Raw genomic sequence first — 14,345 nt, forward strand, 5'->3', positions numbered from 1 at the left:
TGTGTAGTGAAAATTCGATGACGAATTTTCTTAAGGGGAGATTTGTAACATCCCAAAAAGCAGGCTAATGACTAAAATGTAGTTTTTGAAACTTTGTGATCAATTTTTTTAGGGACTTAATTGGGATATCTTTGTGTAGGATTGAGTATCAAAGAAGTAATAATAAAAGGGTATAATGGTTATTTGATAAGAAATGAATTAAATATCTCAATTTAGGGGTCCAATTATAAGTTTCTGAAACTTATAGTCAGTTTTAGAAGTTGCGGGAAATTCAGGGACCTTGTCCTGAATTTACCCATTTTTCTTATATGTTGAAAAATAAATTCCTTCCTTGTTTGTAATTTGGTTTTCTCGATAACTTACCCAATTTCCCCCTATAATTATCTTCCCCATGACCTTCCTTTGTTGCCCCGATTCTCCACCGTCCAACCAATAGACTCGCCATTAAGTAGAGAACAAAACCCGACCTCTATCCCATTGTGAATAGGCGTCGTTCGCCGTAAAACTCAACCGGAAGTTTCATCAGTTTTAACTCGATCACCGTTGGTTTTCCGTCGATTTTGGTCAATCCAGCCACCCGTTCATCACATCTCCTACACCATCGAACTCACCATCACCGTACGTTCAAAACCCAACCGAAATCGTCTCGTCGTTATTGCTATATCATCGTCACTAACCGGCTATCGTCAGATAAGTTGGTACGTTTTAAAATTCTACAATCCGTTATGTTTTGGTGAAAAATTTCACGCCGAACCAACGATCTAAGCCGCCGCACGCGCCGCCCCTTGAGAGTGGGCATCGTCTGCCAGCATGAAATGTGTTGAACCGGTATGAACCAGCTAGACCGAGCCAAACTGAGCCGAACCGAGCTGTTGACCATTGATCGACCGTTAATCGTTGACCACCGTTAACTATTGACTGACCGTTAACTTTTTTCGCCTATACCTATCCTGAGTTCATTTTTGAGGTCTATTTTGCCCAATTCGAACCTGATATGTTGTTTTTAACTTATCAATCACCCGATTTGATCCGTTTTCACAATTAAGCTTCGTTTCTGATGAAATTCATGTTGTTATATATCTGAGGAATTATTGGAAGTTGGTTTCAAGTTCGAGAGTGATCGAATGGTGATTAATTGGTTGATCGATATGACACGAAAATCGAGATATCGATTGAAAGCAATAATCAGACGGGTCAACGAGATAAGATTGATGAAGTGAGAGATAAGAGTTATAAGTATTGTTTTGACTAATGAGGCTCAAGTGAGTGCAGTTTATTTATTTAATTATTTTGATCGATGATGACTTGCGATAAGTCAACCTCACATTATTTTTTTCAAAGATATGATTTATGTTTTAACTATGGAATTATATCCATAATATTTTTAATAAGTTTTATGAATGATTTTGGGTATGAACTGCCCATGTCACATTTTACGTATGTGAATTAAATATATATCTGATTCTGATATGATTTTTATCAAATGATTATGAAATGAACTAAAAAGTACGTTGCATGTTATATGGAGAGTCATAGGTACAATTGGCATGCCATGAGGTGGAGTGATTATATGTACTGATTCTGATGTACTGTGGTGTACCGGAGTGTACACTAGTATATATATTCTGAACTGAATGCACTTTGTGTGCATATTGTTATTTCCAATGCGATAACACTTTGTGTGCTTATCTGTTTCGACTCTGAAGATCTGAGATATGTATTGCGCACACTAGTCTGACTCACGTACCTTATATTCTCTTAAAATATACTTTGGGCTAAAATACAGAAGTTCTGAAAAGTGTCTGATTACAAAAGAATATGTACTGATTATTCTGTCTGATCTGATTTATTATGATTTGTTGAAAATCATCAGATGATTCTTTTCAGGTTTCTGATAAAGTTGAACATGATATATCTAGTTTGAAATTCTGAAAGTTTGTTTATTTTATTTTAAAATAAATTTATATATTTTTTGATAATTTATTTATTTGTTATCACCTTTAGTATTACTATCTCATTAAGTTATACTTAACGCGTGATGATTTTCATGCGTAGGGTCTGATTTAGATACAGACGTTTTACGAGGAGCTTTCCAAACATCATGTGCATATTATCTTTAATACCAATATTAGTAAGACATCATTGAAGTTTCTTTTGACTAGTAGTGACATGTATAATTATGTCAGTAATTTTTATTTATCGTATTTATTTTAAATAATTTGTAATAGTAAACTAGAACCATTTTAGTTTATTTTACTTAGTTTAGTTTTATCAGTATCTAGGAATGAAAATAATATATTACATTATTATGTTTTTAAAAAATTTCACGAAAATACATGGTTTAGAAAAATTACTGATTAACAAATGAATTTACTTTCCTGTGACAAAAAAATAAATTATAGTTGAAATATACTGTAAAATAGATTTTTAAATTTAGAATAAGAGTGTTTATAATGAAACAATTTTTTAGGCAATTTCAGTTCAGTAAATGCTTTTAAGTTGATGTAAAATTCTTTAACTCGTATATCGAGACGTATATAGGTTAAGAGTGTTACACGTTCCTCAGATCAATTGACTGACATCTTCACAAAGACTCTTCGACCTCCCATACATCGTGGTTTTATTGTCAAGTTGGGTCTTCTTAACATCCATGTACTTCCAGCTTGAGTGGAGGGTATTAGGATATATCAAACTGTAATTAGTTAGTCTATAGTTAATTGTTTTAATCTGTTTTAATTCGGTTAGTTAGTTAGTTAACCTTATAACTGCTATAGCTGTATATAAACAAGCTATGTAATCTTCTTTGTATGCAAGTAAAGAAGGTATTCTTTCATTTCTAATCTTCTTGAAGCTGAAGCTGAGGAAGACGTCCCATTGGCGCCTAAAAGACGACGGAGTTGAGGTTGAATCTGCAACGTCGTTCGTCATTTTTTGTTTTGATTCTTTGCTTTTGAGTTTCCACCGACTGAATTAGTGGTTTTCGAACTTTATCTGCAGTAATTAGCTGAGGAAGAACAATATGTTTTACTTTTCGTACTCAAGCTGTATGTGACGGAAATTAGATTTATAAAATTATAAATAAAAAATATTTAAATATTAAATATAAAACGTGTAGTTTTGTTAACCCATAATTGAAATTCATTATTGCATTTGGTCCGCATAAATTATTAGTTCAGCGACTTGAATAAAGAAAAATCTCATTTTATTTTATGGATTATTTCTCTCTTGGAAAATATCATACAATTAATATATATATTTAAAATTATGAAATCTTATATTTAAATTATTTAATTTTTAAAAAAAATTAATTTATAATATTTTAGATATTATAATAATAACAATATAAATTAAAATAAATTTCAATAAAAAATTGATTTAAATAATTTTAAAAACCAAAAAACCAATTGACTTAAAACATATGGTGGTAGGAATTGATTTGACAGTATGTTGACTTAGCATATTGGGAATAAGATATTTAAGGTTAATTTTTATTTTATTTTATAATAAAGATAAATTACGATATTATTCACTTAAAAAATTCCTTTTATGAAAATGAAGAATTTCTAATATTGATATATTTGATTTTGTGACTGGTAATTTGAATTTCACTTTTTTCTATCGTTATATATGTATTTTTATTCAATTTAATAGTTGGATTTTTTTAATATGATACTTAATTTTATTGTTTTTACTTAATACTTTGAATTTGACCTTTAATTAATAAAAACTAATTATTAGCCTATTAAAGTATAAAAAAACAGATATTCATTCATCTCTTTAATACATAATGTCATAACCATTTTTTTTATAAATTATTTAATTTTAAAATGATTATGATTTTTTTAAATTTGAAATTTGGAGACGCCATCGACCTTTGAGTTAGGTAGGTCGAATACTTAAAAAATATTTTAAAACAATTTTAAGAAAAATCATTTTTAAGACATAAATTAGTATGCGCATTACCAGAAATTCGTTTCAAGGATTTAGGAGTCGATTACGAGTAGTGAAGAGTGAGCACCCCTATAGCGTCCAAAATTGGTAACCTCAATTATATGTTATCTAAAATGATGGAATTCTACGTATTTGAACTCGAAATTTGAGTTATGATCCTTTCATTTTGATGAGTTTTTTTAAATGAGAAAAATAATTGACTCGATAAATGATATAATTCACTCGACTTTATTTGAGAAGGATGTCATCTCACTACGTGAATTAAAAAAATAAAATATAATTATGTTGGACGTAATTTCGTTAATACACGACGCAAAACAAATTTGATAATTTTTTTTGAAAACAAGAATATGATGTATGAATGCAACATGAATAAATGACATATATAAAAATGGATGAGATATTAATACGATGTAACAAGTAACTAAATAAACCGAAGAATAACAAGAACTAAATAAATAAAATAGATAATAAATATTTATTTATTAAAATAATTTCATGATAAAAATAAAAATATGAAAATTTTACATTCATTTAAAGTGAATAAAATATATCTAATTAAATTAATATAACATAAATATAGATAAATTAATAATAATAATAATAATATTTTTATTTGAATAATCCTAGAAAGGACACCTTAGGTGTTTGGAGGTCTTCCATAGATTAGTTGAATAATTAAAAAATAATTAATATTATAACTTTATAGTATTTGATAATATAAAATATAAGTTTCCAATATAATATTTAAAATACACATTTTAAAGAAAACATGCATAAATTTCTCACATAAATACATGTCACATATTTAATACTATATAAAAATATGGGTTAATTACCCAATTCATACATGAACTATATCCGATTCTCAGTTTCATACATAAAGTTTAAAAATTCTCGATTAAGTACATATTGTTTTCTGTCCTTAATGTGTATGCTTATTTCCGTCACGGAAGATGACGTGGAACCCTTTGACCTATAACAAACTGACACGTGACATTTAAAAAAACATGTTTTTATTTTTTTTAGGTAAATTACATCATTCATCATTCAACTACCTTCTCACTCTAATTTTAGTCACTAAAATTTAATTTTTTTAATTTGATTATTATCCAGCCATGACGAGTTTTACCGAATTACACTGAGTTGTGTCGGTGTTTTTCCTCATGGGTACTGCTCCAACTCACTGCCCATCTGGAATCACTGCAGGTTTCCATGCCAAATTTGATAACAGAACTGAGTTTTCAAGCTCCAGTTTCCCATCCACTCTTAATCTTATGAAGCTTAGCTTTCACCCCCAATTCCAAGATATTATCAAAAAGTTGCTCCATGCGTCTTCTCTAAGAAGCCATTATCAAAAAGCTCAAATATCATCCACCATTGCTTCTCTATTACTTGGCCTAAACAAAGGAAACGCTAATTTTTGATAAAATGGTGGCCCTCTGTAGACTTTTCAGAACTTTATGTGCTTGATTGCACCTCTCATCCCATCGTGTTTAATGCTGCAAGGAAAATTCAGTGTTGAACGATTCAACATTAGGAATCAGTGGTTTTGGTTTCTTACCATGTAGTAAGCTCTATTTCAAAGCAACTCAGCCTCCTCTAACTCGGAACAAATTCATCCATGGCTTCAGTTTTACATCATTTACTTTCAGCTTACCTATTGTTGCTCCTACTTATTGTTACTGCTCAAAGTGGTGCCGGTGAAATCGGGGTCGGCAGCTCCATCGAAGCGTCTCGGGATGCAAAACCCTGGGTTTCTCCTTCCAGTGATTTCGCATTTGGATTTCAACAGCTTGAAAATAACAAAGATCTTTTCATCATCACCATTTGGTATTATAAAGTACAGAGTCGTACCATAGTTTGGTATGCGAATGGAGATAAGCCTGCGCCAACGAGATCAAAGACCGACTTAACAGCCGATTGAGGACTCGTACTCAGTGATCCTAAAGGTCAATTGATATGGAGATCTGAGATTGCCACTGGTGAAGTTGTTGTTGCAAGAATGAACGATACAAGTAACTTTGAGATTAAAAATATATTTAATCTTTAGTGACTAAAATAAGAGTGAGAATATAGTTGAGCAATGAATAGTATATTTTATCTAAAAAAAATAAAACATGTTTTTAATGTGCCACATGTCATGGTTATAGGGTTCCACGTCACTTTTCGTGACGGAAGTGTGTGAATCAGTTAACGGTAAAAAATATTATGTAGTTAATCGAGAATTTTTAAACTTTATGTATGAAACTGAGAATCGGGTATAGTTCATGTATGAATGGGGTAATTAACCCTAAAAATATTATATACGTTTTTACTATACTCTATAAAAAATAAAATAAAATGAAATAAAGATAAACAAAATAATATGAGGACTAAATTGAAACAAAAAAAACATACAATGTGTTATTGATATATTTAACCTTAGCATTTCACTAAATAACCAACATATATAATGATTAAAATGAATATGGAATAAATTTGTGAGGATCCAAAACATAAATATAGCAAATTCGAACATATATCAAACAAAAGGATTGGAATATAACAAATATCAAAATAACAAGCTAAACAAAGGATTTAACCATAATATTTAAATATGCACGCACAATGACTAAAATGTAAGAATAAAAACATTCAAGCTTTGAAATCAGAAATATCTCATTGCATTTTATGACTACAACAGAAGGTTACAAAGCACCAGGGACCAAAAATGCAATTTACCCCTAAAAGTTCAAAAACAATGGTAAGGGGAGTGTGAAACTACATCGTTTTGTGCACGATATATAAGCCTCAAAATAAGGCTAAAAATCCAAATCTTAATCATTTTATCGTTTTGTTTCAAAAAAGGAGAGATAGAGAGAGTTCATAAACTCTCTAAATTTCTCCTCGTTGGGAGAGATGACAATTGTTTACCAGCGGTGTGTCACAGCCACTCACGATGACCAGAGGGAGTAAACACTCCCAAAACTTCCCCTTTTGATTTCTTAACCTGAATCAGGGGCTACCCTCACCTAAAACTCATCTTAATATTCTAGATCTAACCATATACTTTTAGAATTTTTGAACTTCGACTACCCTTTAGCTTCCGACGAGCGTCGAGCATGGTAAGGCATTCCCTCATTTTTCTTTTTGTTTTTCCAAATGCTTTTGTGCTTTCTCTCTTCCTTTTTTTATTCCGATTTGAAAAAAATTGTTAGTTTCTTTTTGTTTCGTTCGAATACCCTCGTTTTTAATATCATCTGTCTGTGCCATTTGATGGATTTGATAATGTTTGGTGTGGCTAGAAGGAGGGGAATGATTTCCCCTAAACCCACATTCAAAGTTCCAAAATTTTTGGGATTTTGAAATTTTTAATAGGGTTTGTAGTTGATTTTCACTGTAATGATATTGTTGATTTTGTTGTTGTAGATGACGATGATGGAGTGATTGGATCGACTTTTTGATAGTAACGGTGAACTACAGTAGTTTGTGGCGGTGGTGTTCCTTTTTAGTAGTGGTGACACATATTTTGTTAGGGTAAAACCCTAAAAATTAAAGATATAGACTGTTGGATCTATTTAGATCCAACGATAGGGATGGCAAGCAGTTGCTTAAAAAAGAATAAAACCCTAATTGCTGCTTAGGCTAATCTAGTTTGGGCTTTTGGTCGTAGACTTGGGTTGCATTTGGGTCTAATTTGTAATTTGGGACAATCTTGTAACCTATTAACACATTAAAAAATAGTATATATATATATATATATAACACGTGTTTGATATACTAATACTAACATAAAACCATAAATTAACTTCTAATTAAACGTAATTAATATTAACAATTATCAATTTTTAACAATTAAAATTAAGACGTATAATTTAATAAACAATAAAAACCCGAACAAAATGTAATGTCTACACCTGCCCTTCTTTGCCCGTTATCGGGTGATGAGAATTGGGCAAAGAATCTATTTTGTCCGGCCTCGATGTTCTTTTTTAATATGGAGTTCTTTATTCCGAGGTAAAGAATATGAAAATGACTTTGTTCCTTCTTGTCAAGGATGTCGGGTCGCATTTCGATGATCCAATCTTTTATTTTAAGGACTTCAGTCTTGCTGATAACATTGTTCCTTCATATTGAGGTAATTTAGTTGTGTTTGAATGAATGTATATCTGAAGACAACGTGGCTCTTTCGTGTTGAGGAAATCTAATTGCCTTTAGATAATTTGCCTTTGATGATGACATTGTTCCTTCACGTTGAGGAGGTATAATCAACAAACGACATGATTCTTTTGTGTTGAGGACGTCTAGTCGTATTTTGATAATAGAGACAACACTTGTCCCTTCGCGTTGAGGAAGTCTAATTGTCCATGGATAATTTGATTTTGTAAACGACACTACTCTTACGTGCTGAGGAGATTTGATCACTTCTGGGTGATTTGATCGATGTCAAATCTAATGATGACATTGCTCCTTTGTGTTGACGAAATCTAGTCATAATTGAAAGATGATGGATCTACTACTGAGATGGATTTCTTGAATCCTGTTAAAACAAGTAATATGCTATGATTCTATACATGTCATATGCATCATGTCCTAAAAATGATCTAATGTGGTTTGATATGATGAATGTTGGAGATCTAGTCATAATTAAAAGATGATGGATCTACTACTGAGATGAATTTTTCAGATCCTGTTAAAATAAGTAATATGTTATGATTCCATACATGTCATATGCATCATGTCCTAAATATGATCTAATGTGGTTTGATATGATGAATGGTGGATGCAATTTTGTATGATTTAATCAGGGAACTATGAATTCATCGCTTTTGGTGAATGATCTTTAGTCATAGCAGATGGAGTTTCCCCTATTGTCTGATTTGATGGCCTTGGTCCCTATAATATTTAACCCTCGTGGCCAAGTCCTTATACTACTTGGTGATCAAGTTCCTATATTTAGCGGTTAACCGCGGTAACCAATCTGCTTATTGTTGCCTTTAATTCACTTTCTCTGATTTGATAGGAGAACCAGATCCCTTGCAAAAAATTAACTTTTATTAAAATTATTTGAAGTCCAACCAAGTATATCCTCAATAAGGATTTGCGTTGAAGGCAAGTTCATGTCTTGATTGTTTCTATTTTGATGAATTGATTAAAATCACTTTGGTTCATATCCTGATCTATCATAATGGACTACTAAGGGGTAGATTCATTTGTTTCCTGGAAAACACTTGTTTTTGATATCCCTATACCCTAAACTTTACTCAAAGCAAAACACAATAATCCTTTTGTATAAAAAAATTGTTATTAATCAATATTTTTATATGCATGATGCTTATGAACAGAAGCAATAAAATATAATCAACTGGGACAATACTTTTGAGTCACTTTTCTTTCAAGGAGAAGGCAAACATTACAACAAGAACCAGGTACTCCTGATATCAAGTGTAGGAATCCTTCAATCTCTTTACCGACAACCTCTTCTGAGGATTAACATGTGTCTAGAGGATTCATATCGTACTAGAGATGTTTGAGAATGAGAATCTCTCCCATAATTGTCAAGCTTCTAAGGGAATCCACCATTCATTAGCCTAACCCTGAATATTTAAGCCATCTTTTACGAATTTTCAACTTAAATCATCATTTAGTTTCAAGAAATCTATTTTTGAGTTTTCATATTGAACCCCCGTTTCATTCTCTCTTTTTTCATTTTTTTCTTTTTCATATTTTTTTCTTTTTTTTCTCCCTTTTTTAATTTTTCATTTCATTTTTCATTTCTTTTCTTTTCTTCATGTGTAGTATCGTTTGACTGAATCAGAATTCATATGATTAGGCAACTCATCTCCATCCATTTAAGTCAAAATTAGAGTTCCTCTATAAAAAGGCCTTTTTCATGACATAAGGGTCTTCCCAATTTGGCATCCACTTCCGTCGAAACTCCTTTTGTATAAGGAGAATCTTTTTCAACATCAAATCTCCCTCATGAAATTCTCGAGGTCTAACCTTGTTATAAGCTCGCATCATTCTCTATTGATACATCTGGCCATGACAAATAACTCTCAACCTATTTTCCTTAATTAAGTTCAATTGATCGAGCCTATTTTGTATCCAATCTGCTTCCTCTAATTTCAGCTCCATTAGTACTCTCAATGAAGGGATTTCCACTTCGATTGGTAAAACCACTTCCATCCTATAGACTAATGAGAAATATGTTGCCCCAGTCGATGTATGAACAGAGGTACGATAAGCTATTAATACAAAGGATAACTTTTTATGCCAATCCTAATATGTCTCAATAGTCTTTGTAACAATCCTTTTGATGTTCGTGTTTGATGTCTCTACTGGTCTATTCATCTTTTGGCGATAATGAGCCGATTTATGATGTTTGATTTTGAACTTTGTGCTTATTTCAATTATTTAGTCATTGTTCACATTTAAAGCATTATCTGAAATAATTCTTTCGGGTGTTCTATATATGTAAATGATCTTTTTTTTAAGAATCAACAGACTACTCCCTTTGTGACACTGGCATAAGATGCAAATTTGACCCATTTGGTGAAGTAATCGATGGACATAAAGATGAAGTGATGCCCATTAGAAGCCTTTGGTATGATTGGTCCAATGACATCCATACCCTACATTGAGAAAGGCCAAGGTGCAATCATTATATGTAAATGTGAAAGAGACACATAAATTTTATCATCATAGATCTGATACTTATGACATTTGCAGTCATAGCTGATACAATCCCCTTTCATTGTAGACCAGTAATATCCTAACCTCATGATTTGTTTGGCCATTGTGAACTCATTGGCATGTGTTCCAAATATTCCTTCATGGACTTCCTCGAGTATCTTTTTAGCTTCAACTCTATTAAAGCATCTCAATAGTATTTGTTATTTTCCTTTCTTGCAGAGGACTTCCCCATCGAGTACATACACATAACTAATCTTCTCAAGGTTCTTTTATCGTTTTTAGTAGCTTCATTCGGGTAAGCTTGGTATTTGACATATTAAAGGATGTCATAATACCATGGGAGACCATTTTCTTCATCTTCCTCAATGTTACAATAATGAGATGGAGATTCTCTTTTGCTCATTCGGATTGACATCATTCGAGCGTGATCGTTAACTTTGAACATTGAAGCTAACCTAGCCAGGGCATCAATCATTTGATTTTCTTTACGCGGGAGACAAGTGAAAGTAATTTCAAATTCTTTTATCAAATCCATGACCAGATTCTTGTATTCTATCAATTTGAAATCTCTAGTCATCTGTTTTCCATGAAGCTGATAAATGACTAAGGCTGAGTCCCCAAATACTTATAGGATATTAACTTTTTGCTCAATTGTAGCTTGAATTCCCATGATACATGCTTCGTACTCGACTATGTTGTTTGTACATTCAAAAGCTAGCCGGCTAGTAAAAGGATAATGATCTCCTTCTAGTGAAACCAACATTGCCCCAATTCTATGCCTCACAACATTTGAGGCACCATCAAAGTTCACCTTTCATACTTATTTTCTTGGGGCCTCTTCTTCTTTTATGTTGGAGATGAATAATAAGTCATCATTAGGGAACTCAAATTTCATTGGTTGATAATCCTCCAATGATTTACTTGCCAAGAAGTATGCAATGTCATTATCTTTCACTGTCTTTTGGCTCACATAAACTATGTCGAATTTAGACAACAACATCTGCCACCTGGCCATCCTCCAGTTAAAGTTGAGGATTCCATCATGTATTTCAACGGATCCACCTTTGATATTAACCAAGTAGTGTGATATAACAAGTATTGTATTTGTCAAATAAATACATTGTGGTATCTAAATAAATTAAATAATTTTTATGTTTCATTATCATTGATGAAAAATAATGACATTAAAAATTTACTTTATATATTTAAGAATTCACCTAACTTGATTTTAAATTTAGTTGAACCCAGAATAATAAATGAATAGCCTAGAGTCCAACAAATTTCGTTAGAAGATAAAAGGGGTGTTAAAATTGAAGTTGGTGGAAGAGAAACAAGTTTTAATGTGATTTATTTATTTTGTTGACAATTTAATGTGATTTAATACAGCTATGAAGGGGACCTCCAAACTCCACATCAATTCATCATCTCTTGCTTTATTTGTTGGACATTTATCTTGGGGTACAACTATTGCTTTTGGGCACGAGATGTTGCTAATTATGGGATTAGATATGCCATTCCCATTTGGTACATCCAAATCAATTACTATAGTTAAACAGTATTTAAAAGCTTTTAAATTTCAGAAATATTGAATATCTCATTAATTATTATTTAGAAATATTAAAAAAAAATTAATTATAGTTGAGGATTAAATGAGATATTATTTATTAATTTAATGTGTCATATCATTTCTTTAACATATCAGTGGTTAAAAGGATGATTGTTATCCTTAGAGATATCATATTTGAATATCAGCGACTGCAAAGTATTTGAGCATTTGTTGTTAAATGGTTTAGAGTCTTTATAACATATACTACCACTTATAATCATGCACCTAAGATTAATAAATTTTTTATGCAATGCTCATTTTATAAAAAAAAAAAAAATCAAAAGTTTAATGTCACCAACAACAAAGTTGATTAGTGAGACAAAACATTAGATTCCTTAAGTAATACTAGAGTTTTAAATACTGACGTTGTGATTTGAGTAAAATGGGTTGAAAGAATCACTCTCATAATGGGCATTTGCAATACCCAATTTAAATTAGTTGATTAATAGATTTTGTATCAATTATTAATCTAAAAGATACAATGTCTATTTTATAAATTTTGAAAGTTCAATTATCAAAACAATGATTTTATCATAATTTAATGATCATTTTGAACTTAGCACAAAATATTTTGCTTTTCATGTTTTAAAGTGCTATACAAGGGGCATGAACCAAACAACCTAAAGAAATTGTTGTTATTTATTGAGGTCTAAAGTTTAAGCATCAGGAATGTCAATGATATGACTATGTGAGTGTTCAATGTTAAATGGTTAAGAGTTATATTTAAGTAGACATTATATTGTACTTAGCTCAAATTAATAAAAAAAAGGTGATATAAAATGAGTAAATTATATTAGTTGATCATTCAACTATAAAAATATTTCATATTAGTTATTGAAAATAAATAAATTACAAACAAATCAATTCGATTTTTATTTTAATACCTCGTTTTTAATTTTTGTTAGTGATGTGTCTTCATATACTATTGACACTTGTCATCTTTTGATTTTTATCTTGATAAGATATTAAATTTAAACCTAAGTCCCCAAAAATACTTCATACCTACTAACCACTACTCTAGATTTTTTACATTTATTAAATTGTTGACAATATAATATTTGAAGTAAAATTGAAACAAAAACATTTTTGTATGACTAATTGTGTAGTTTACCCAGAAAAATAAAGTAACAGAATCAGTAGGTACTTGAACACAGCAAATGGACTGAAAATCGGACCGGATCGGCTGGTTCAACCGGGAACCGCTGCCTAGTCCGATTCATTCTACACCGGTTAAACTGCTACTAGTGATCCGGAAGGAACCGTTGAACCGGTTGTGAACCGTTCGAACTGAACCGAACCGTGAACCGATTGAAAACCGGTTCTGTTTTTTTTTTCTAAAAAATATTAAATCAAACAACGTCGTTTGTTAAACGAGCCGAGTTGAACTCGAAAAATTTAAAAGTAAGTTCAGCTCGACTTAAAAACTCACGAGCTAAAAATTATCAAGTTCAACTCAAATTTGAAATATAATATTAAAACTTGAACTCAAAAAGGCTCAAACTCAAAAAAAATTTAGAAGCTCGATTAAAGCCTGAAATTTGAGCTCGATTGAAGCAAAATAATAGTTCGCTCTGTGCTCACCAAAAGGCTCCATGATTTTAAATGTCAAATTACCTCTATTATTTATAGAAGTCAGTTGGGATACTCTTCTATGTTTCTTAGTCATATGAGATTGTTTTGTTTTCATATTTTTACTCTCTAGACTTTTGTGATGCTCTTCTATTTTTCTTAATCATGTGAGATTTTTTTTTTTAAAAAAATTAACCAAACGACATTATTTGTTATGATTTTTTTAATCCCAAATTTATTTTTTGATTATAGTTATATAATTATATTTATTACTTAATATGTTTTACCTTAAATATTATGTTGTAGTTGATTTGAATCATTTTGTTTTACTTGATTTTATGATTTTTAACTTATATATGTTATAACTTGCTTTGAATATAACTTGTGATATAAAAAAAATATTTTTTATTAATTTTTTTAATATTTTTTTAATTTTTTAAATAATTAATTAATTATGACGTTATCCGGTTCTTCTGACTGATTCGACCGGTTGAACTAATAAATCGATAGCTAAATTGATTCGTTGACCGATCCGATTCCG

The sequence above is a fragment of the Hibiscus syriacus genome, unplaced genomic scaffold (assembly GCF_006381635.1).
Source record: "Hibiscus syriacus cultivar Baekdansim isolate YM2019G1 unplaced genomic scaffold, ASM638163v2 tig00110988_pilon, whole genome shotgun sequence".
Classification (NCBI taxonomy): Eukaryota; Viridiplantae; Streptophyta; class Magnoliopsida; order Malvales; family Malvaceae; genus Hibiscus; species Hibiscus syriacus.